The sequence below is a fragment of the Elaeis guineensis genome, chromosome 1 (genome assembly GCF_000442705.2).
Source record: "Elaeis guineensis isolate ETL-2024a chromosome 1, EG11, whole genome shotgun sequence".
In the NCBI taxonomy this organism is placed as follows: domain Eukaryota; kingdom Viridiplantae; phylum Streptophyta; class Magnoliopsida; order Arecales; family Arecaceae; genus Elaeis; species Elaeis guineensis.
Genome location: NC_025993.2, coordinates 150845779 through 150869727, shown reverse-complemented (window position 1 = coordinate 150869727; position 23949 = coordinate 150845779).

Below are 23949 nucleotides of genomic sequence, written 5' to 3'. Positions count from 1 at the left end.
CTGCACAAGGACTTCGCCCGGACTCCTATAGAAGCCGGGCTCCACTCACAACTTCATTTACAGGTAAACTTCGTCCGGACTCCTAAGAGAGCCGAACTTCACCCCTGACTTTGATTTCAGGTAGACTCAGTCCGGACTCCTACGGGAACCAAATCTCGTTCCCGACTTCGACTGCAGAAAGGCTTCGCCCGGACTCCTACGGGAGTCGGGCTCCGTCCTCGACCCTGATTGCTGGTAAACTTCGTCCGGACTCTTAAGGGGGCCGAACTTCATCCCTGACTTTAATTGCAGGTAGACTTCGCCCGGACTCCTACGGGAGCCGGGTCTCATCCCAATTCTGGTTGCACAAGGACTTCGTCCGGACTCCTACGGGAGCCGGATCTCGTCCCAATTCCGACTGCACAAGGACTTCACCCTGTTGGGAATAGTGTCCCAAAGCCAATCGTCAGCCTGTTGACGGTTGTGCTCCTTTTTATATTAGTACATGAATTATAAATAAATAAAAGTTATTTTGATATTTTTTTCATCACAAATGTTTCATCTTCTAATGAACTCCTGTGTTGTGGTGAAGTCCTTAGGACTATTTAGACTCGACAAAGGAGGATTTATCGCTTAGTCCTTAAATATGTTCGCGACCAAATGATACGTTGTTACCAAAGACGACAACGTTTATCGAGCATAGATCGTTGTGTGCCATATGGGTTGGTTGTCCTCATAACCAAAGAGTGTGGAGACACTGGTATGGCATACAGATGAGATGTAATGGTACATCTCCACTGAATGTGACCAACTCCGGAGCTATTTCTGCTGTCAAGATTTGCTCCGATGGGATATGGGTATAAATGTCCCTCCGACCTGAGACCGCCACGGTGACTTGCAAGCAACTCACTGCACTTAGGCACTGGACTACCTGAATTTCTAATTCAGTGACGGAAGGTTGCTGGGTGTAGTCAAGTACTTGACTTGTCGGTGCGTGTGTCAAGATGGGATTGACCACTCCAGTTTAGGAGCTGTATACAGTCGTGTTTCAATTTAGCAAAATCTTGGCCAGGGTAGTCCTAGTGAGGAGTCACAGGACTAATTGAATTGAGCACGATTCGGATGATATCATCAAGGTTGACAGTTTAACCCTGAGTCGTCCTAAACACAGGGGTCAAAAGGGATGAATTATACGGTAACCATATTCACGTAGGTTCTGAATGTTGCGATTGTGATTATTCGACCTATCCGATCGTCGGGTACCATTGCTAGATGGTCACTTCGATTAGTACAGAAATTGGTTCCTGTGCTACCGGTTTAGGTTCGAACCTGCGGGGTCACACACATTAGAGGTTCCTTTCTGATCTGATGGCTGATTATGAGTCTTATCTATCTGGGACTCTATGATTAAGAATTAGGATTCTCTAATCATGAGTTCACACATTTTGGGTATCGGGGTCAAAATTTTGAATTTCAAATTTTAAATTTGAAATTTGAACTCTTTGATCAGGGTTTCATATCGATGGTCTCTGATGCCTGATTGCCCATCGAATTTGGACTCAATATTTATGAGAGGTTTAATTAGTGATTTAATCACTAATTAACTCAATTTGATTGAGTAATTATTTTTGGATCAAGTCCAATTGAATTGGATTCCGTTTGGATTGACCCGATTAGGTTAAATGTTGACCTAATCGCTAAGGTGGTTTAGTCCCTGATTTGATCAGGGATTAGGTTTAGTTAATTTCTGATTTGATTAAGATTTTATTGAGCCTAATTAAGCCTAATTATGTTGGGTTTAATCTGGTCTAATTGTGCTTAACCTATTTTAAACTAGGTTGGCTCAATTTGAATCAAACCACCTTGTTTTAAATTCCCTGCGACACCCAACTTCCTTGCACCCATTTGAATTCACGAGAAGAAACTTCTTGTGAAATTTTTCTCACGTAAAACCCTTCCCCACACCCTCATTTGTGCACCATATGGATGGATAAAATAATTAGTTAGCCATTCAAATTCAAAGCATGTTTGAATTTGAATGGATAACTTATCACTTGCCCTTTCATCCTTATCCATTTTGTGCGCCACATTACTTACACGAGAAAAGGTTTCTCATGAAATATTTTTCACGCACAAAGAGCCACGCCCCTTCTCTTCTCACGCCCAAAAGGATAGGGATAAGTTGGTTTTCGTTTGAATTCAAATTTGATTTGAATTCAAATGTGTAACCTCTTGTCTTTATCCTCTCACGCGGATAAGACACGTTCGACGTTGTTTTAAAAAGAGGAGAAAGATGGGACGTGCGTAGAAATTTTAGGAGAGAAACTTTGGGGCGTGAGGAAGGCTTCTGCGCAAGGTGAAGGTCCAAAACCTTTCGAGAGAAAAAGAAAGAAAAGAGAGAAAATTGGGTGCAGGGTTTTTGGTGTGTACTCTAGAGTTTCTACCTAGGGTTCGGAAAGTGAGATTGGTGTGCCACGAGTGTTGTGAGTCCACCAAATTTTAGAGAGAGATCCATCAGCCTCTCAAGCAACTGTGCAGACGATCCAGAGCATCCGAGAAGTCGGCACACATCGATCGAAGGAGTTCGATCAACATCTGCCATCAAAAGGGTGAAATCACGAACTAGCATTCGTGAGGAGCTGATCAGACGGGAGCTTCGTGTGGACGATCCACAGAGGTCAGATATTTATGTGGCTGTAACATGACGATCAAAACCCCCCGACGGTGATCAGATTACGGTGATCGACTACCCGTAAAAGGTGATGTGTTCTGAACACAGTACTGTAAAACGTTTACTGATTCAAATTTGAATTTCAAATTTAAATGCATGCTGTTGTATCATATTTAGATCCTAGTGTAGGGTTAATTAGTATTAATTAATGAGATTAATTAATAATTCTACTATAAAATAGTAATTTTGAAAAAGTTTTAAAATTACCATTTTGCCCCTGCACTAAATTTTCGCTTCAAATGGTATCAGAGCATGGTTCTAGAATATGATATACATATGCATGTGTAGATTAAGGTGTAATCTATAAGTTTAAATTTGAAATTCAAAATTCAAATTTCAAAATTCAAAAAATTAGAAATTAGAAATTTGAAATTTAAATTTGTTAGAAGTTTCAAATTTAAAATTCAAAATTTGAAATTTGAAATTTGAAATTTGGTTGAAATCTCAAATTTGAAATTTGAAATTTGAAATTCGAAATTTAAAATTTGAAATTCAAAATTCAAAATTTGAAATTTGAAATTTGGTTGAAATCTCAAATTTGAAATTTGAAATTTGAAATTTGAAATTTAAAATTTGAAATTCAAAATTCAAAATTTAAAATTCAAAGATTGAAAATTCGAAATTTGAAATTTGGTTGAAATCTCAAATTTGAAATTTAAAATTTGAAATTTGAAATTTGAAATTCAAAATTTAAATTTTAAAATTGGTATATTTAGATATACTTGATCCAAGTAGCAAGTAATCTAATTGGGTTGGTTGCCATGGCCGTCCGGTCATAGGAGAAAAGTAGGATTTAAAGACCCTCTCTTCCCATTCGATGGGGTCTCCTATGGCGGTAGGGGTGCCGATGCAATTATATCCCATGCCGATAAAGCAGCGAAAGGACTTAATTAAAAATTTATCATGAATGTGTTAGATTAGATCTAAAAGAAAATTTATGATTTATTTTGAGTTATTTTCTGTTATGAAATGAGCAATAGAATTGCTGTTTATGAAATGTGCTGACCCGTTTGTGAAATGAGTTAACACATTTGGTGAACAGAAAATAAAATCTTTCAAATTTAAAAATTATTTTCGAAATACCAAATCCTGACCCATCAGCCCAAGTACTTAATTAAAAGAATTAAGTGTTGTCTAGTAGGTCTAGAATTGTGAATTAAGACCTAAGACAATTGCATAAACTTGTGGGTCAATGGGTTAGATGAATTAGGTCCATATTGGGTTAGACCTAAGGTTAGTTTAAAAAATGGACTAAATGGAGTAATTGGTCAAATCTAATCAAAAGTTGAATTAGATTAGATCAAGGATACTCTAGACTCAACTTCAATAGTTATAGTTGAATGGGTCCATGTCTTTAACTAGACCAAGATGGACTTAATTCATGGCTACGCGGTGGAGCCCTATTTACTAAGTTGATCAAAATTAAAACTAATGAACCGGTTGGTGTCTAAGGTAAGTTCGGCAGTTTTGACCAGTGGTTCTTAAGCGGAAGCTACTCACATTGATTCGATCATTGACGAGTTAATGGCAAATCCCCACCACTGATCTCACTTACCTGGCCAATCTGGTAAGTTAGATTTTGATTAGATCACTTGGTGATTAGAGCTCACCCATGTCATTAGGTAAATCAGTGTGACTGATTTAGGTGCTCCTAATGCCAGCTTTAATTAAATCTTTTTTTAATCTGACTTGGTGAAGTCAGTGGGAGGATTGAAATTGGCTGGATGATTTCTTCTCTACTATTCTTTAATAAAATCTTCAAAATTATTAGGTCCCTAAAATGATTAAGTTATAATGATAACTAAGTCATAGCCTCCCATTAAGTGAGTGATAATGAGTCCATTAGTTCAATGATCATTGGAGGCCCAAAGACCTGGTGCTCATTGGCTAATGGAATTATTATTCATAATATGATAATTTGATTGAGTCTTTCTGATGGTGGTTAGGTTGGCCGGCCAAAGTCGGGCCTGATCATTTATTGGTCCGATTCACTAAATTAAGTCATGTTAATGGTTGGACCTAACCAGATCTTTTCAGTGGAGGCCAAAGCCTACTGATTAGGTTCTGGGGAAAAATCAATTACTAGAAGTTGTTTAGAGAAACAACTGGTTAAGAATCTACCCATAGATGCACATGGGTTGACCAACCAAAGTTGGGCTCGTGTGTAGTCTGTGTGGATTCTAGTACCCATTAAGGAATTAAAGTAATTCCTCGAATTGGAGGATGAGGCTGCCAGTTCATAAAAATATCGGAAAAAACTTTAGACTAAAGTTCAAGTCTTTAGTATTAATTTATGTACTAATAGAGGTCTCGTTTTCCTTTAGTATTAATTTACCTTCAGAAGATCGACGGGAAGGAGAACCTGGCCGACCCATTCACTAAAGCCATTGCGGTGAAGGAGTTCAACGACTACAAGTCGAAGATGGGTATTAGATACTGCACCGATAGGCTTTAGGCCAAGTGGAAGATTGTTGGGAATAGTGTCCCAAAGCCAATCGTCAGCCTGTTGACGGTTGTGCTCCTTTTTGTATTAGTACATGAATTATAAATAAATAAAAGTTATTTTGGTATTTTTTTCATCACAAATGTTTCATCTTCTAATGAACTCCTGTGTTGTGGTGAAGTCCTTAGGACTATTTAGACTCGACAAAGGAGGATTTGTCGCTTAGTCCTTAAATATGTTCGCGACCAAATGATACGTTGTTACCAAGGACGACAACGTTTATCGAGCATAGGTCGTTGTGTGCCATATGGGTTGGTTGTCCTCATAACCAAAGAGTGTGGAGACACTGGTATGGCATACAGGTGAGATGTAATTGTACATCTGCACTGAACGTGACCAACTCCGGAGCTATTTCTGCTGTCAAGATTTGCTCCGATGGGATATGGGTATAAATGTCCCTCCGACCTGAGACCGCCACGGAGACTTGCAAGCAACTCACTGCACTTAGGCACTGGACTACCTGAATTTTTAATTCAGTGACAGAAGGTTGCTGGGTGTAGTCAAGTACTTGACTTGTCGGTGCGTGTGTCAAGATGGGATTGACCACTCCAGTTTAAGAGCTGTGTACAGTCGTGTTTCAATTTAGCAAAACCTTGGCCAGGGTAGTCCTAGTGAGGAGTCACAGGACTAATTGAGTTGAGCACGATTCGGATGATATCATCAGGGTTGACAGTTTAACCCTGAGTCGTCCTAAACACAGGGGTCAAAAGGGATGAATTATACGGTAACCATATTCACGTAGGTTCTGAATGTTGCGATTGCGATTATTCGACCTATCCGGTCATCGGGTACCATTGCTAGATGGTCACTTCGATTAGTACAGGAATTGGTTCCTGTGCTACCGGTTTAGGTTCGAACCTGCGGGGTCACACACATTAGAGGTTCCTTTCTGATCTGATGGCTGATTATGAGTCTTATCTATCTGAGACTCTATGATTGAGAATTAGGATTCTCTAATCATGAGTTCCACACATTTTGGGTACCGGGGTCAAAATTTTGAATTTCAAATTTTGAATTTGAAATTTGAACTCTTTGATCAGGGTTTCATATCGATGGTCTCTGATGCCTGATTGCCCATCGGATTTAGACTCAATATTTATGAGAGGTTTAATTAGTGATTTAATCACTAATTAACTCAATTTGATTGAGTAATTATTTTTGGATCAAGTCCAATTGAATTGGATTCAGTTTGGATTGACCCGATTAGGTTAAATGTTGACCTAATCGCTAAGGTGGTTTAGTCCCTGATTTGATCAGGGGTTAGGTTTAGTTAATTCCTGATTTAATTAAGATTTTATTGAGCCTAATTAAGTCTAATTATGTTGGGTTTAATCTGGTCTAATTGTGCTTAACCTATTTTAAACTAGGTTGGCTCAATTTGAATCAAACCACCTTGTTTTAAATTCCCTGCGACACCCAACTTCCTTGCACCCATTTGAATTCACGAGAAGAAACTTCTCGTGAAATTTTTCTCACGCAAAACCCTTCCCCACGCCCTCATTTGTGCGCCATATGGATGGATAAAATAATTAGTTAGCCATTCAAATTCAAAGCATGTTTGAATTTGAATGGATAACTTATCACTTGCCCTTTCATCCTTATCCATTTTGTGCGCCACATTACTTACACGAGAAAAGGTTTCTCGTGAAATATTTTCCACGCACAAAGAGCCACGCCCCTTCTCTTCTCATGCCCAAAAGGATAGGGATAAGTTGGTTTTAGTTTGAATTCAAATTTGATTTGAATTCAAATGTGTAACCTCTTATCTTTATCCTCTCACGCGGATAAGACACGTTCGACGTTGTTTTAAAAAGAGGAGAAAGGTGGGACGTGCGTAGAAATTTTAGGAGAGAAACTTTGGGGCGTGAGGAAGGCTTCTGCGCAAGGTGAAGGTCCAAAACCTTCTGAGAGAAAAAGAAAGAAAAGAGAGAAAATTGGGCGCAGGGTTTTTGGTGTGTACCCTAGGGTTTCTACCTAGGGTTCGGAAAGTGAGATTGGTGTGCCACGAGTATCGTGAGTCCACCAAATTTCAGGGAGAGATCCATCAGCCTCTCAAGCGACTGTGCAGATGATCCAGAGCATCCGAGAAGTCGGCACACATCGATCGAAGGAGTTCGATCAACATCTGCCATCAAAAAGGTGAAATCACGAACTAGCATTCGTGAGGAGCTGATCAGACGGGAGCTTCGTGTGGACGATCGACAGAGGCCAGACATTTGTGTGGCTGTGACGTGATGATCAGAGCCCCCCGACGGTGATCAGATTGCGGTGATCGACTATCCGTAAAAGATGATGTGTTCTGAACACAGTACTGTAAAACGTTTACTGATTCAAATTTGAATTTCAAATTTAAATGCATGCTGTTGTGTCATATTTAGATCCTAGTGTAGGGTTAATTAGTATTAATTAATGAGATTAATTAATAATTCACTGTAAAATAATAATTTTGAAAAAGTTTTAAAATTACCATTTTGCCCCTGCACTAAATTTTCGCTTCACGTTCGGACTCCTACGGGAGCCGGGCTCCACCCACGACTTTGCTTACAGGTAAACTTCGTCCGGCTCCCTTAGGAGCCGGACTTCACCCCTGACTTTGATTTCAGGTAGACTCAGCCCGGACTCCTACGGGAGCCGGATCTCGTCCCCAACTTCGACTGCGAAAAGGCTTCGCCCGGACTCCTACGGGAGCCGGGCTCCGTCCTCGACCCTGATTGCTGGTAAACTTCATCCGGACTCTTAAGGGGGCCGGACTTCATCCCTAACTTTAATTGCAGGTAGACTTCGTCCGGACTCCTACGGGAGCTGGGTCTCGTCCCAATTTCGGCTGCACAAGGACTTCGCCCGGACTCCTACGGGAGCCGGGCTCCACCCACGACTTCGCTTACAGGTAAACTTCATCCGGACTCCTAAGGGAGCCGGACTTCACCCCTGACTTTGATTTCAGGTAGACTCAGCCCGGACTCCTACGGGAGCCAGATCTCGTCCCCGACTTCGACTGCGAAAAGGCTTCGCCCAGACTCCTACGGGAGCTGGGCTCCATCCTCGACCCTGATTGCTGGTAAACTTCGTCCGGACTCTTATGGGGGCCGGACTTCATCCCTGACTTTAATTGCAGGTAGACTTCGTCCGGACTCCTACGGGAGCCGGATCTCGTCCCAATTTCGGCTGCACAAGGACTTCGCTCGGACTCCTACGGGAGCTGGGCTCCACCCACGACTTCGCTTACAGGTAAACTTCGTCCGGACTCTTAAGGGGGCCGAACTTCACCCCCGACTTTGACTGAAGGAAGACTCCATCAGAGCTCCTACAGGAGCCGAAATTCGTTTCCGACTCCAGCTACAGACTCCAACCGAACTTCAGCCGAAGAGTCTGGACTCCCTGGCAGGCCGTGTAACGGCCACGATTCTGCTCCACTCCCTGCGACGAATCCTACGCGGCTCCATTACTCCCTGCGGCAGATCCTACGCGGCTCCATTACTCCCTAGCAGGCCGCAGTAACGGCCACAGCACTGTTCCACTTCCTGTAACGAATTCCACACGGCTCTATCACTCTCGGGCAGGCCACAATAACAGCCACGATCCTGTCCCACTTCCCGCGATGGATACCGCGCGATTCTTCCATCCCCTGGCAAGTCGCGACAACGGACGCCGCTCCACTCTCCACGGCAGACTCCACGTGGCACGCTCCGGTGATAGCCACGTGTCTACTCCACTACTCTTCGCAACAAACTCCGCCTGACCCTAGGCAGTCCACTGCCAGATGGTTACAGATGTCGCTATCAGCTTGCTGCCCCCTCCGCCTATAAAAGAGGACCCCAGCTACGTTATTCTCTAAGCTCTTATTTTACTTAGAAACTCTGCTAAAATCTCCGTTCGAGCACTCCATTCTTATTGAGGCAGAGAACTGACTTGAGCGTCGGAGAGTCTTGCCGGAGTAACTCCACCTCCGGTTTAGACTTCTTTTGCAGGTCTCGGTGGCGACCGCGACTTCCTCGACTCCAGTTTCTCCGACGCAAGTAAATTTTTACACCAACAACATTTTTTAACAATCAAGTCAAATTAAATTACCTTGATGAATACCATGACTTACCTGTGTTAACCAACAGTTATTACATCAAACCAAACACTCCCCCCCCCCCCCCCCACCCGCCCCCCAAAAAAAAAAATCAAAAGAAAAGCCCTGTTACATCACAATTCCTAGAACAACTAGTGGTAATCATGTTACTATTAAATCATATCTGCCTACATAAGAAGGAGTTTCCAATTCTATGGTGCAGATCAGCAAGGCCTTCTCTAAGCCCCCATCAGAATTGAATAAAGTCTTTAGTTTTCTATATGCATCATCTTTATTTAATTTCTTCAATCCAGATGTTATTATATTTCACCATCCTCACAACAAACTTCACATGAATCACATCAGCCTACATCTCTTAGCTCAGCAAGGGTGTGCGGAAAATATACTACTCTCCAGTTCCTCATGCAACAGATTAACGCATGGTACTTGAAATCTCTCGCTTCTTCATCTCTCCCGGTATGATGATCTCCTATCCTGCAAAAAGAAGAAGAAAACTTCGAGGAGTCATGATACAAAATTAGGAGCATGGAGAAATAAATTAATAGAACCCCCTTTTTCGGAAGAAGATGCTGCTGGTGTGGGTCAGGGTCGGAGAAGAAGCGGGGTTGGCAGGGGATATTGAGTCCAAATGGGCAGGAGGAGAAGAGACGACCAGCGGCATATCCGATTTCCGGGGACAAAAGGAGACGACATCTATCTCTCCGTGATTAATATGTCCGAATGTTTTTGTTTTTTTTTTGATTAATATACTCAAATCCGACTAACGGAGAGTCTGCATCTCTTTTTTCCATTACACGGGGAAAGATCCAATGACCACACATGCGCAAAAGATGGCGGTTGTCTGTTGCATGAAAGACCTAAATTTTCATATATATATATATATATATATATATATATATATAAGATTGTATTTGGTAGCTGGCAATTTATCTACATTGCTGGTAATGTAAAGAAACCCCACCAGATTATCATGTTTTTGATATGCTTTTTGGATTGATAATTCAGATTACGAGGTAATCCAGATTACCTTCTGTTGAGGTCAATTCCCTGTTGCATCCATCGCCGGTAAAGAGCATCTGTAAAATAAAGTCTACACTGACCGGAGTTGTATCCGATGGAGATCCTTCGATACTTAAGTCAGTGAAGAGTGATCGAACAGGAAGTAGAAAATAAGAAGGACAAAGTATCAGTCCAAAAATGTCCTACCCCCGCTATCTGTTTATTCTCTTTTATAAATAATCCGTTAGTAATCAATTGTAACGATTAGACACGTGGATTCTACTTATTTTGACATTATGTGATCGTGGAATAGACGGTTAAGGTCCTCTGATGATCGTGGTATGTGACCGTTATGTACTTTTCGTGCTGACAGTTTCTGATATGCCGACTTTATGTCAGTAGTTTGAATACGTCGATTGTATGTCGGTGATTGTAGAAATCCGAATGGCCATCGATCGATGACTCTGATATACCGACTGACCATCGATTATGAAGTCGGTCAAGTCGCTATAGTTGAATGATATTTGTCAGAAAAGTTGGTTGAGAATTGCCTACTATCGGTCGGCTTATTAATTGATAGTCAGTGGTCTGTACTTATTAGACCGATTGAAAGTTGAATGATGTGTTATAATTGAGCCAGAACTCATCTTACAATGTAGCTTTGATGGTCCATCATCCTAACCAATAGAAAGTCCGTTGGCCGACTGTGAATCGAGGAAGCAGATTGAATTTCCCCAACAGTTGCCCCTCACTCCCAAGTCCAAGATGGCCTGATATGTGGATTGACATGTGGCTTGACACGTTGGACGAAGGGAGTTGTCACATATTATCTCGAGCTCTGATTTAGTGGGAGGCATTAATGAATCCTTTGAAAGTCGAAAGATCTCCAATTGTTTTATCTTTTCGATAGTCATACGATCATCATTGGGGGTGTCGATTCGAGGAGATGATCAGATGGATGGACAATTTAGTTGATTTGATTCTGACTTGTTGATTGCTACCATACATTCAGTTGTTATTGGCTCTTAACTACTCACACGGATAAAGATGGCATGGTATGGCCAGATGGTAGGTGCGTCGAACCATCCGATCAATGATCGATTTTGATGTAGCCATGTGTCAAAATTTGAAACAATCTTGATCTAAATAAATCCATCCCGGCCGTTAACGGATTCTATATGTATAATATCGCTTTCATTTAGATTTTCTGCTGCATTCTGACAGTTCGAAGGTTCTTTTTGTAGGTACTGAGGTTTCTGTTGAGTTCTAAGTCGAGAACCAGGATTTTTATGTCTTTCTTTAGCCTTCATGTTAGACTTCTCCTTCTTTCTTCTTTTGCTTTTTCGATTTTTCATCATTTCTAATAGCTAGTAGCAGTAGGAAGGGTAATGCTAGGGTAGAGGATGATAGACCTTCAAGTAGAGCACCCATCCTTTAGCCTTCTCAGAGTCAACGATCGATTGGTTCGGTTGGCGACTCTCTTTCGGGCCTGACGGTAGAGTTTTTCTCTCTGATTGAGCCCGCAGTCATTCATCTCCGGAAGTAGTTTCAGCTGTTTGCATCGGATCTGGATGGTCGGGTGATTTTTTCTCCTTCGGATCAGGTCGCTTTTTATGTTGAAAACCTTCGGACAGGATTTCGATTTTCGATTTCGGAGTTCATTCGAAACATTCTTGATTATTATCGACTCTATTCGGCCCAACTTGCACCGAATTTCATTCGACTTCTCATTACTTTTACTTTATTGTATCGTATGATCCCGATCGAACCTAGACCTTTCCTTTTTTGTGCTTTCTTTGTTCTTCATCCTCATCCGAAGGCTGAAGGCTAGTGGTTCGTCAGCTCGAAGAAGGGTCTATCTTTTATTATCGATCTCCCATCCTCCATCCATAATTGAAAGATGTAATTTTTTTTTGTTTCCTCTTCTTCACCTTGAAATTTTTCTTCCACTTAGGGGAATCCGAGGACAAGCCCGAATGAATACAACTGGATTGATGAGATCGATCGGGAAGACTTTCTATGACTGAAGGACATGAAAGTCCCTTCACAACGGGAGCTATTGATAGAGTAGTCTCTCCACGACGTCGGACTTAGTTCAATGCTTGTCATAGGTATAATATAGTTGATCTTTTAGTTTCATCATCATTTTTTATCTGATTTCAGATTTATAACTAAGTCATTGTCTTTTGTTTGCAGCTATGCGACATATAGCTCGACCGTCGATGGATGAAGTCTGATGGTTTGCCATCAAGAAGAGGTCTACTGCAAGTGCTGGTCCTTTCCAAGCTACGAAGAAGGGTCAGATTGATATTCCTTCGGTAGTGGTGAGCCAGATCGACATTCCGTCGGTAGTTGTCACAGAGGTTAGGGCTGAACCGGTCATTGCACTATTGGCCCAAATGGTGCTTTCACCAGTTGAAGTGCCTTCGACAGCTGAGGAGCCAGGCGATCGTCGCAATGCTGTAGTCATCGAAGCATCACCGGCCAGAACAACGCCGGCCAGTGTAGAGCCGATGGAGTCTCAAAAATTTCTACATCCGAACCAGGACTGATCAAGATGGGACCGACACTATCTCGAGTACCTTCAACACCTGAATGGATGGCGGGATCAAGCGATCAACTGCCTACTACAGAGCAAGGGAAAGCGCCGGCTACTTTGATTGACGATGGGTCATTGATGGGCTTCACAAAGGTTTTCGACGTTTGGATTTCCGTCGGTAAGTTGGCTTTGACGAACCCGAAGTTGGCTAAGTGACTCATTGAGGCTGCGCTTCTTCCGACTGACAGGGAGAGCAGGAAGAGTCGCATGGTGTCTAAAATATTCTTATCCTTCTTCCCGACGATCCTCTATGTAAGTTGATATTTTACTTTTTAATTGTCTTTTCTAACTTATTTTTTCTAACTGCTTTCTCTTTTTTTCAGCTGGCGCACGATATGTCGATGCTGGAGAGCGATTATCGGAACATTGCAGACTTTTACCGAATGTGGAGCGATAAAGTTTCGACCGTGAATGCCAAGAAGGCAGCTGCCATTGAACACCTCCAGACGGCAATTGAACGGGAGAAGGCAGCAGTTGAATGGGAGAAAGACCTCCAAGACAAAATCTCCCGCATTAAGGTCGAGTTGGAGTCGACTAAAATCGAATTAGAGTCGGCCCAGTAGAACATTGAGTCCCTGGAGTCTCGAATTAAGAGCAAGAAGCTCTTAATCAACTGGCTCTAGAGGGAACATGATGACTGCATTGAGGAGCTAGAGAATGAATGGGGAAGGCATCGAGCCACTGAGGAGATGTTGGCACTGACTGATGCAGAGTTGGCTTCCACCAAAGAAGAATTGAAGTCGGCCCAGGAAGTGCTCAGTCAGACATGAGAGCAGACCGTCGATGATTATAAAGTATCTGAGGATTTCAAGAATGAAATCCTTGAGGGTGGCAGCATATCTTACTGGGTCGGTTACAAGGACGGAGAGATGTCATCGGGAAGCTTTAGCTTTATCCTGACCTAGATTTGAGCAATATAACCATCCCATTGGTGTGTTAGGAGAGGAGCCAGTCGATGATACAATGGCCCTGATCGAAGAAGTCGCACCGGCTGTAATAGAGTCGGCTTCGGCTGCAAAGAAAGCCGCACCAGAGTCAGTTGGAATAGAATCGACTATTGCTGAAGGCCACAAAATCGGAGCTGCGATGGTTACCGACGCAATCGAGGAAGAAACTGACTAGTGACTAGTATAGATATTTTTTTCTTTCTTTCTTATAATCGGACAATAGTCCAACTTATTTTTTGTAATCAGACTTTAGGTCCAATTTTGTAATCCTTTGCTGATGAATGAAAAGAATAATTTTTCAAGTGTTGAAAAATTTCTAAGTGTTGAACTACTTGTATGTTGCTTTTCATTGTAGATGACTTGCTATCAATGCAGTCGAATGTTAATCAGATTGTTGATTATCAATCGGTGTATCGAATGTCGATCGATAGTCGTAGCAGAATAATTTACCTGCTAGTCGGGTATCAGCCGACTTAGCTTTTAGGCATAAATTTTTTTAAGTATTTGATAGACGGTGGTAAACCAAATATCCTTCGATCGAATAAAATTGAGTTAGTATTTTTTTTGATTTAGCTGAGGCCAAATCGGCTTATTTTTCCACTCAACCATGGTTGAATCGGCATGTTGTTCCGCTCAACCATAGCTGAGTCGGCATATATAATTGTCCGATCGTAGTCGGTATATAGAGTCGTCCGATTGAGATTGGGTTGGCATGTTTTAGTTGATTAATTATCGATTTGATGTCATAGTCAAGTGTTCAGGAGGCCGAAGTGGTAGCAGTGACTGAAGTTGTTAATGAAATCAAGCAGCAGTTGCTGTAGTTTCTCTTTTTGTTATCACACCTTAGTCTGACATTTGTAGCCTTCAGTTGGCAATGAAAGAAAATTTTCTAAGTGTTGTCTCTTTGAATGTGATCATCATTCATCGTAGATAATTGTTGAATATTTTTTGATTGATCGGAGTTAATTTTGTATATTCTTTCGATCGACCATAGTCAAGTCGACATATTGTATTGACCGATCGAGGTCGCTATGTAGATTCGGCCGACCAAAGTTGGTATATAGATCCTTTTGAGACTTACTTCAATCCGGAGATCAATATTTTTCTATTTTGGCCCTTCGGGGCTTGAGCTAGAGTTCGTATTTGTCATCGAAGTACATAGTTTTAGATGTGGATCCCTTAATCAAATAAGAGCCGACTGAACAATTGAAGATATTTGTAGATTATCGGCATTCTATATCTGAAGGACAGTCGTTCCGTCATAGAGAAACATTGTTGTACATTACGTCGTTCAATCAGAACCTTGTCGTAGGTCATTCCATTATAGAGAAACTGTCATTATTTGGAAAGAGCTTTTCGAATCGTAGATCACGATCGATTCATCGTTTGAGAAAGCTTTCTGAATTGTAGATTACGATCGTTTGCCCCCAAAGTCTCGTCACTTAGTCATTTTGTAGTCTTTTAATTTGGTATCTAGCTCCTGGAGCTTCTGCTCGTAGTTGTCCATGTGCTAGAAATCTTTTCAAAAAGAGCACCTAAGAGTAAAATTTTCATTGGATGAGGAAAAAAAGCACATCATCGTTCCCCTCATCAGCTTTGTGGGAAAAAAATAGGTGGTGATCAATGCGTTGAGATTGAAGGACTGAATGGTATGGCCTATCTCATCGATGAAACTGTCATTGAGATTGCGTCACCATTTGATTGTTGGCTGTATTTGCTATATGCTACTGTTGGAGGCTGTGCACTGCCTCTGTCAACACTTTCATTTACTGCATTAAAGCAGCGATTTAGACGTCAGTAGTGACCACAGGATGTGAAGAACTAGATTCTGCCATTAGAGGTAGAGGAGGGAGGTCTTCCCGATGGGAAGATTATCTTGTGAAGCCTGTGGAGTTATTTTAAGCTTTTATTTTTATCATATTTTTATTTTGTTAATCTCTCCCCCTATCTGGTGCACCAATTTATTGCGGTCAATCCCCTGTTGCATCCATCGTTGGTAAAGAATACCTACAAAATAAAGTCCACACTGATCGGAGTTGTGTCCGATAGGGATCCTTCGATGCTTTAGTCAGTGGAGAGTGATCGAACAAGAAGTAGAAAATGAGAAGTAATAGAGTATCAGCCCAGAAGTATCCTACCCCCACTGTTCGCTTGCCTTTCTTTTATAAATAATCTGCTAGTAACCATTTGTAATGGTTAGACATATAGATCACGCTTATTCCGATATTAAATAATCGTGGAATAGGTGGTTAAGGCTCTCTGATGATCGTGGTATGTGACCGTTATGCACTTTCTGCACTGACGATTTTTGATATGCCGATTTTATGTTAGTAGTCTAAATGAGTTGACTGTATGTCGGTGATTATAGAAATCTGAATAATCATCAGTTGATGACTCTGATATACCGACTGACCATCGGTTATGAAGTTAGTTGAGTCGCTATAGTTAAATGATATTTACCAAAAAAGTTGGTTGAGAATTACCGACTGTCGATCGGCTTACTGATTAATAGTCAGTGATCTGTGGTTATTAGGCCGATTGAAAGTCGGGTGATGTATTGTAATTGAGTCGGAACTCATTCTATAATGTAGCTTTGATGGTCCATCGCCCTAGCTGATGATAGTCGATTGGCTGACTTTGAATCGAAGAAGCAGATTGAATTACCCCAACACCTCCCATGAGGTAATCTGGATTATTAAGGAGAGGGGTGGCTATCCAGATTACCACATATTTGGTTATCTTATAATAAATTTTTTGGACAAAAATATTCTTAAAAATTTGGACGATCTTCTTCCTCACGATGAGCAAAGAAAAGAGGAGGGCCAAAAATGGTGCCCTCTTGATCCACAAAATCCAATCGATAATGGAAAAACAGGTAGTTCAAAATATGTATTTTTAAAATTTTACAGTGAAATAGTAAAAGATTAAATATTTTAATCTTCTAAACATATTTTAGATCATATTTAAATTATCATTAAGGATCTATAATATGAAAAATTTATATATAAAATTCAAAATAAAATAAAAAACTGTATCGATCACATCGATGCCCTGAATTTGATCTAACTTTTAGATTATGTCGGTAGAGTTCAGAACTCATCACCTTTCATGGGTTGATGATCTCCACTGCTGATAAGCATGGTATGAAGCTCTCACTGATGTCGAGCAACCGCACAAATATCCGACCTCTACGGATGGTCCACATGAAGTCCTTCAGTCCGATCAGCCCTTTATGAGAGTGCTAGCTTGCGCAATCGGCTTCTAATGATAGATCTAACTTGATCTCCTTCTTCGATCATCTTGAACCTTTTTGATGTCAAAGATAGATCAGAGAAGGATGCTGGATGGTAGAGAAAATCAAATGAAGACTCTCTTCTCTTTGATTTTTCTCTTATCCAAAAATCTAGAACAGTTCTAGGTCTCTCACTCAAGAGGAGAACAGTCTCCTCTTCTGTTCACGCTAAAGAGGAAGAAAAATCACCCAATACTCACATCCCAAAGAAGTGTTTTTGACCCTCTTTTTCTTTGATATCTCATGGTGAAGAGCTCTCTTCTCTTGGCACACAAAATGATGGCCTTTTTATGGTTATCGCATAAACCAGATAAAATAGGATAAGCGCTGGAGTTTGTTGCAATTTAAATTCTTTTGAATTTCAATTTAACTCTAACTTTTTCTCACCCTTATCCAACTTAAAGAGAGACTTACCAAAAAAAATTGGGTATAAAAATTAGTTGAAAAAACCTCCTTATCTTGTACACAATAGATCCCTTTAAAAGCAGCCAATGTGTGGAAGGATATGGATAAGAGTTTAAGTTGAAATTCAAACTAATTTGAATTCAAATCAAAACCAACCAATTTTATCTTTAATGGATGATAAAAGAAGGATTATTTTCTAATTTTTTTATATACAAACTAATTTTGTGCTGTGAGAAAAAGTGTGAGATAATTTAGGTGGCGCAAGGGATAGAGTCCTACTTATTTGGGACCTAGGGTTTAACCAATTGGATTTCTTTCAAACCCAATCCAATTAGATTCAAATAAAATATATCTGGATTATCAATGCCTGGCAATGTACCAAATACAATCTAAAAGAGAGGAAAGATCTAACTTGAATGCCCCAACATGACATGAATCTTATCTGCCCGAGTGCAGAGCCAATCCCACCATCTCACACTGGGAATTAGGGAAAGAAGTGAGAAGTGAAGGAGTGCTGAGTTGTATTATTAAAAAAAAATTAATGAGAAATACTTAATTGAGTTTAAACTTAAAAGTAGCTATCTACTTAAGTTTCAAATAAAAAATCTTCTCCATTTGAAACATAACTTAAAAGCAACTATATATCCAAATGGGATGAAATAAGCTAATTACATTTACAGTTATAAAGCAATACTACACTATTATAAAGTAATACTATACTATTATAAAATAATACTGAACTATAATAAAAATAACGCTACATTATTACAAAGTAATAGTATACTATTATAAAGCAATACTGTATTATTGTAAAGTAATACTACAATAAAGGAATACTACACTATGATAATGTAATACTATCTTATTGTAAAGGAATACTACACTAATATAATACAACAAATCAATATTATATTATTATAAAGAAATATTATACTAATATAATATAATAAAGCAACACTATATTATTATAAAAGAATACTACACTAATATAATGTAATACTACTTTATTATAAAGGAATATTGCACTATGATAATGTAATACTACAGTATTTTAAAGGATAAAAAAATAATTTTAGTCAAAATTGATAGTTACTTTTAACTTATGTTTGGAATGAGTAGGCACTTTTATATAAAACTCATTTAAGGAGCTACTTTTAAATTGAAAGTAGAGCTAGGGATTTATCTCTAGTTCTCTATATTATGAATCTTTTATTTTATTATGAGATCATGGTATAATCTGTTGCAGTTAGTAGGTATTATGGCCAGTCGAATCATGCCTTTTTGCAAATATTAGTAGAATCATGAGCAAAGATTTCAATAAATGAATATTTGATTTTATTTAATTCAGTGAGTCAGCGTGCAAGTGAATGGGCCAAAGTTTTTTTTACATATTTTTTATTAAAAATAGTATCAAGTTTCTCTTTGTTTATAGTCGAATAATTTTAGTGTATTTTTTTATTACTGAGTCATATTTTTCATATGTTGTATGGGATTTAATACCCGAATAGGATTATGGGCCGAGTCATGTACCATATATACTTCTAATGGATGGCTTTTGACATATTTAAATAAATAATTAATCCTTGAAAAGCACTTTCTGTATCAAATGAAAGGTTCTTTAATCTAATTTGTCTCTGGTTTGTGAATTCGATATTCAAAATTTAATTCATGGTGATTGAATCACCACTTCACATTGGATCATAATCCATCTAGGTTGATATTAAGGGCTCTGGATTGGACAGAACATATTGAAATTCTTGAATAGACTCAACCTGGTGATCTAACATTTAAATCGAAGTTTAGTTAATTTGTTGATGGTACTATCCAATGGAGAGTAAGAAAATAAAAAATGATATGAGTTCATGCATGTCATGAATTTTGTTACATACCTTAAGAATAAAGTCCTTGCTACACAATGAGGGTATCTTAGCAAGTATGTAAGAATTATTATGAATGTAGTAGGTTTAGTAGCCTGGCCAGACCTATGAGACCAATAACCTGCACTTATATATATATATATATATATATATATTATATATATATATATATATTATATATATATATATATATATATTCCAAGGCGATATAAAAATCTAACAAAAAGAGTTTAAAAGATTGAAATGTGATTCATCTATTGCTTCTCTCGATACCAAATACTATACAGATTAGGGGTACAATTGAGTCGAGCAAAGTCAAATAGCCGAAAGTTGGAGCTTGACTCGACTTAAAAATTTAGGCTCGAAAAATCAGCTCGAGATCGACCGAGTCTTAATATCCCAAATTCGAGCTCAACTCGATGAAAAATAAATAAAATTTGAGATTGACTCGATTCGATTCGAATATCAATCAAGCCATACTCTAACTCGAGTTCGAACTAGAAATCAAGTCTTAATCTATTAATAATATATATATATATATTAATATATATTATAAATAAAAATAATATTATTAAACATATATAAATTCAAGTAGGCTCGCGAACTTTCGAGCTAAGTATCTTACTATTCGAGTTTGACTTAAAAAACTATTCGAGCTACTTGAGATCGACTTGAGCTCAATAATAATCGAGTCGAGTTGAACTTAGACTCGAGTAGCTCGACTTATTTATACCTCTAATATAAATCTATACTACTATATAATGTAAACATTATTCATGCATGAGGCCTGTTTGAATTGTTGATGTTTTCTCATCCTATGCTCTTTCTCCTTGCCTCACCTTATTCTATGTTTTAATCAAGCATGGCAATTTTTTTCGATCTGATGGATATCCGATTCAATCCAAATGGGATGGATTTTATTCGACCCGATTAAGAGGTAAGATGGGTATGAATTTTTTAAACAAATATCTAAAATAAGTTCGGATCAGATACAAATAATGGTATATCTCATCCCCCTCATTTATATTTAAACTCCCCTCTTTCTCTCTCATTTACATATCCTCTCTCTCTCTCTCATTCACTTTAAACCCCCGTCGCCCCCCACCCCAACCCCACCCGATGACCCAGCCATCTCGACACCCAAGCAGTGCTACGCTGCTGCAGCGGCCCAACGGCCGGCGGGTCCCCACCCCCCTCCTCCACCCCTAGCTGCAGCTTGACAGCTTCCCACCCCTCTCCCAAACCCCTAACTGACAGCAACCAGATGTTAGAACCTTAGCTATCATCTAAGCTTCTCTATTCGGCCGCTCCAAGCCTCCCATCTGATTGAGACTCCTGAGGACTAAAAAAATAGAAGAAACATCGGGGAAAAACATAGGAAAAATCAACCAGAACAAAGAAAATATAGAAAAAATTAAAAGGTAAGACCTTTTTGCACATACAATGATCTTTTTTTTTTTTTCATTTTTACTTTCTTTTCTTTTCATTTCATTCTCTTTTTTGGAGATCTGTGGGGAAGGAGAGCGCTTGAGGGAGATCGGAGGGATTTTTGGGTTCTGATTGGGGTTTGTTCTCGAGCATATGTGATTTTGTGTGAGTTGTGGTGGTGTGAGTTGGTCCCTTGAGGTTTTGAAAGCTTAATGTTGGTGGAAGTATGATATTTTATAGGATTTGGAGATGATCGGATGGAGCGGCGGGCAGTGGTGGGGGGCGGTGGAGATGGAAAAAGATGAAAGATATGGATATAATTTTGTTCTATTAGAATGGATACGAACATCAATCGATCCAATTCGTTGCCGCTTCTAATTTTAGTCATGATCAAAAATTCTAATTTTTTTTCTAAAATATTTATTTATTAATATAAATTTATTTTTTTCCCTAAAACTAGAATAACATGCGTACAATACATGCTACATTCTAGTTACACATAAGCCTGCGTAACTTTTTATATAAAATTCATTTCTGCGACGCTACTCCGTGATGCCTGGGATATTGGTAGAATCCATAACGAGATATTTAATGGGGAAGGTTGCTTTTTAAGGCATGCAAAAGCTTTCATGCAAGCGAACAACTTTATCTGCAAGAGACAGAAACCGTGGAAGTACTTGGCCAAGAAATACGGATCCACTGAAGATGGTTTTAGCTCTGTGCCTTAAAAAAGGGACAAGATACTAAAAAATAAAAAAAGAAAGTACAAAGGAGAAGAAAAGTACCGAAGCTGTAATTTAATACTACAATGCCAAGCCTTGAAGATTAGGTTAAGTCGTTGCTTTGTCAGTGTCTTGCACCCAGCACTTTATTGTCCTTGGCCTGGGAGAGGTAAAAATAAAAAATAAAGCAACAATTAATGTTACTCTCCAATAACTTTTGTTTAAGGAACCGTTTGTTTCTTCCACCAAAAATAATTTTTTTTTTTTTTGATATATTTGATTAATAAAAATAATTTATTTTAAAAATAATTTATATTTGTTGAGGAGTTATTTTTTTAGATAAATTATATAAAATATCTATGATATCCTTAATAAATATAATAATTTTTTTTTGCTTTTAAATATTGTATAAATGGTAATATTATATTTATATTAATATAAATATAATATTAATTCTATAAAAATTTAGATCTTTAACGATAAAAAATTTAGTTATAATTTTTTTATTTTCATCTGTAAAAATTCTTAATGGTCATAAATATTTCATCACTAGACTGTCACTAAAAGTACTTTGGCTAAAAATTCTAGTGACTAAAATATAAAGTCGTAAAAAAATCTACTATATTTAATGATGAAATATAAATAGTTATTCAAAATAAATATTAGTGATGATTATATTTGTAGCAAAAGATAGAAAATGATTAATAAAGAACTAAAAAAATGATAATATGATAAGGAATTAATGATCAAAAATAAATTTTGATGAGGATTTGATATTGTTGCTAAAATCTTTTTTATGTTGAATTTATATTGGCCATAACAAGGTGATACAATTGGTGATGGAATGAAAATAGTCATTAAAAATAAGCACTCATGATATTTTTTTTATGATAAAAAATTTAAAAATTTTTATAAATAACCCTTGTGATATTTTCTTATGACAAAGATTTAAAATTTTTTTATAAAAAATTCATCAAAATAAAATATTTTTATTATAAATTAGGGCTCTACCATTTCTATCTATTTTCATTTCGACTAAATTTCAATTGAGATCTTATGAATCTAAGATATTCATATTTTTATATATAAGTCTATATAAAAAATCAAACCTAAAATCTATTGGATACATACCAACTATAACAATATTAACTTCAATATGACGTTATTATTTATTATACTTATTTAAAATTTTTTATATTATAAAATATTTTTATGTCAAATATATTATGACACGTTTTAATTTTGACTAATTAATTTTTTATAATAATTTAATCATCTTATTTTTTTAAAATCTTTTTAAAATAGATAATTTATGATTTTTTTATTTATCTTTTTTTTTTCCCTGTTTCTTCTCTTTCTTTATTTTTTTAAGGTACATAGCATCCCTGTGGAAAGTAATGTAGAATATGACTTCCAAGTTTAAATGTCATTGCCAATGTCCTAGATTCCTTTTGCTCATAGAGGTTCGTGTTGTATTGATTGGGCTTCTTTCATAATATGAACCGTTTGATTGCACTTTACCTAGCTTTTAAAATATGTTCATAAAGTTGATGTCATGATTCTAAAGCTACGCAAAAGATAATCAAATAATTAATTTCATAAAAAAAATTATGATTTTGAAAGATACAAATTAAACCCCACAGCATTCCAAAAAATGTTTGGGCATAGATAAACCACAGACTAAAACCAACCGATTACTGACACTGTGAAATTTCAGGACCAGCATCCAAAAACTTTTGCTTACATTTTTTTTTTTTTTTTTGATATTTAGAACTGCCAATTGGCCCCTCTTTTCACCACCGGCATTGACTCCGAGATCTCCCCATCCTCAAAGTGAACCGCACAAATCATGCCCTTTCATCCCCTTGCGCACTAAAAGTCTAGAAGGTTGGTATAGTAATCAAATCGGATCAGCATATAAATAGATCGGGTTAGATGCATGTAGATCGGATCAAAAAATATTAAATTTGAATTCAATCTATTTATTAAACATATCAGATTTTCAAATCTGAACCTCATTTTTTTTAACTTATTTATTAAATAAGTAACTTATTTAGTCGACTCAACCAACCTATTAAATCTGTTTACTAAATAAATCATCTGTTTACCCAATCCAACCCGATCTGACCTATTTAACCCATTTATCTAAGAAAATTGGTTATTTATCAAACTTTAGATCTTGAGCGACCAACCCTCCTTAGTGACAGCCATTGAGAAAAAAAGCATCAGAAAAAAAAAAAAGAAAAAAAAATCCAAAATCTCGAGTGGTCAAGATACTAAGTGGCACAAGCCCCTTTAACGACAGTCATTAGAGAGGATAAGAAGAAAGAAAATAATGTAGATTCGGACTCCATCAATGATGGTCAAGTACCAACGAATGCGGTCACCTTCT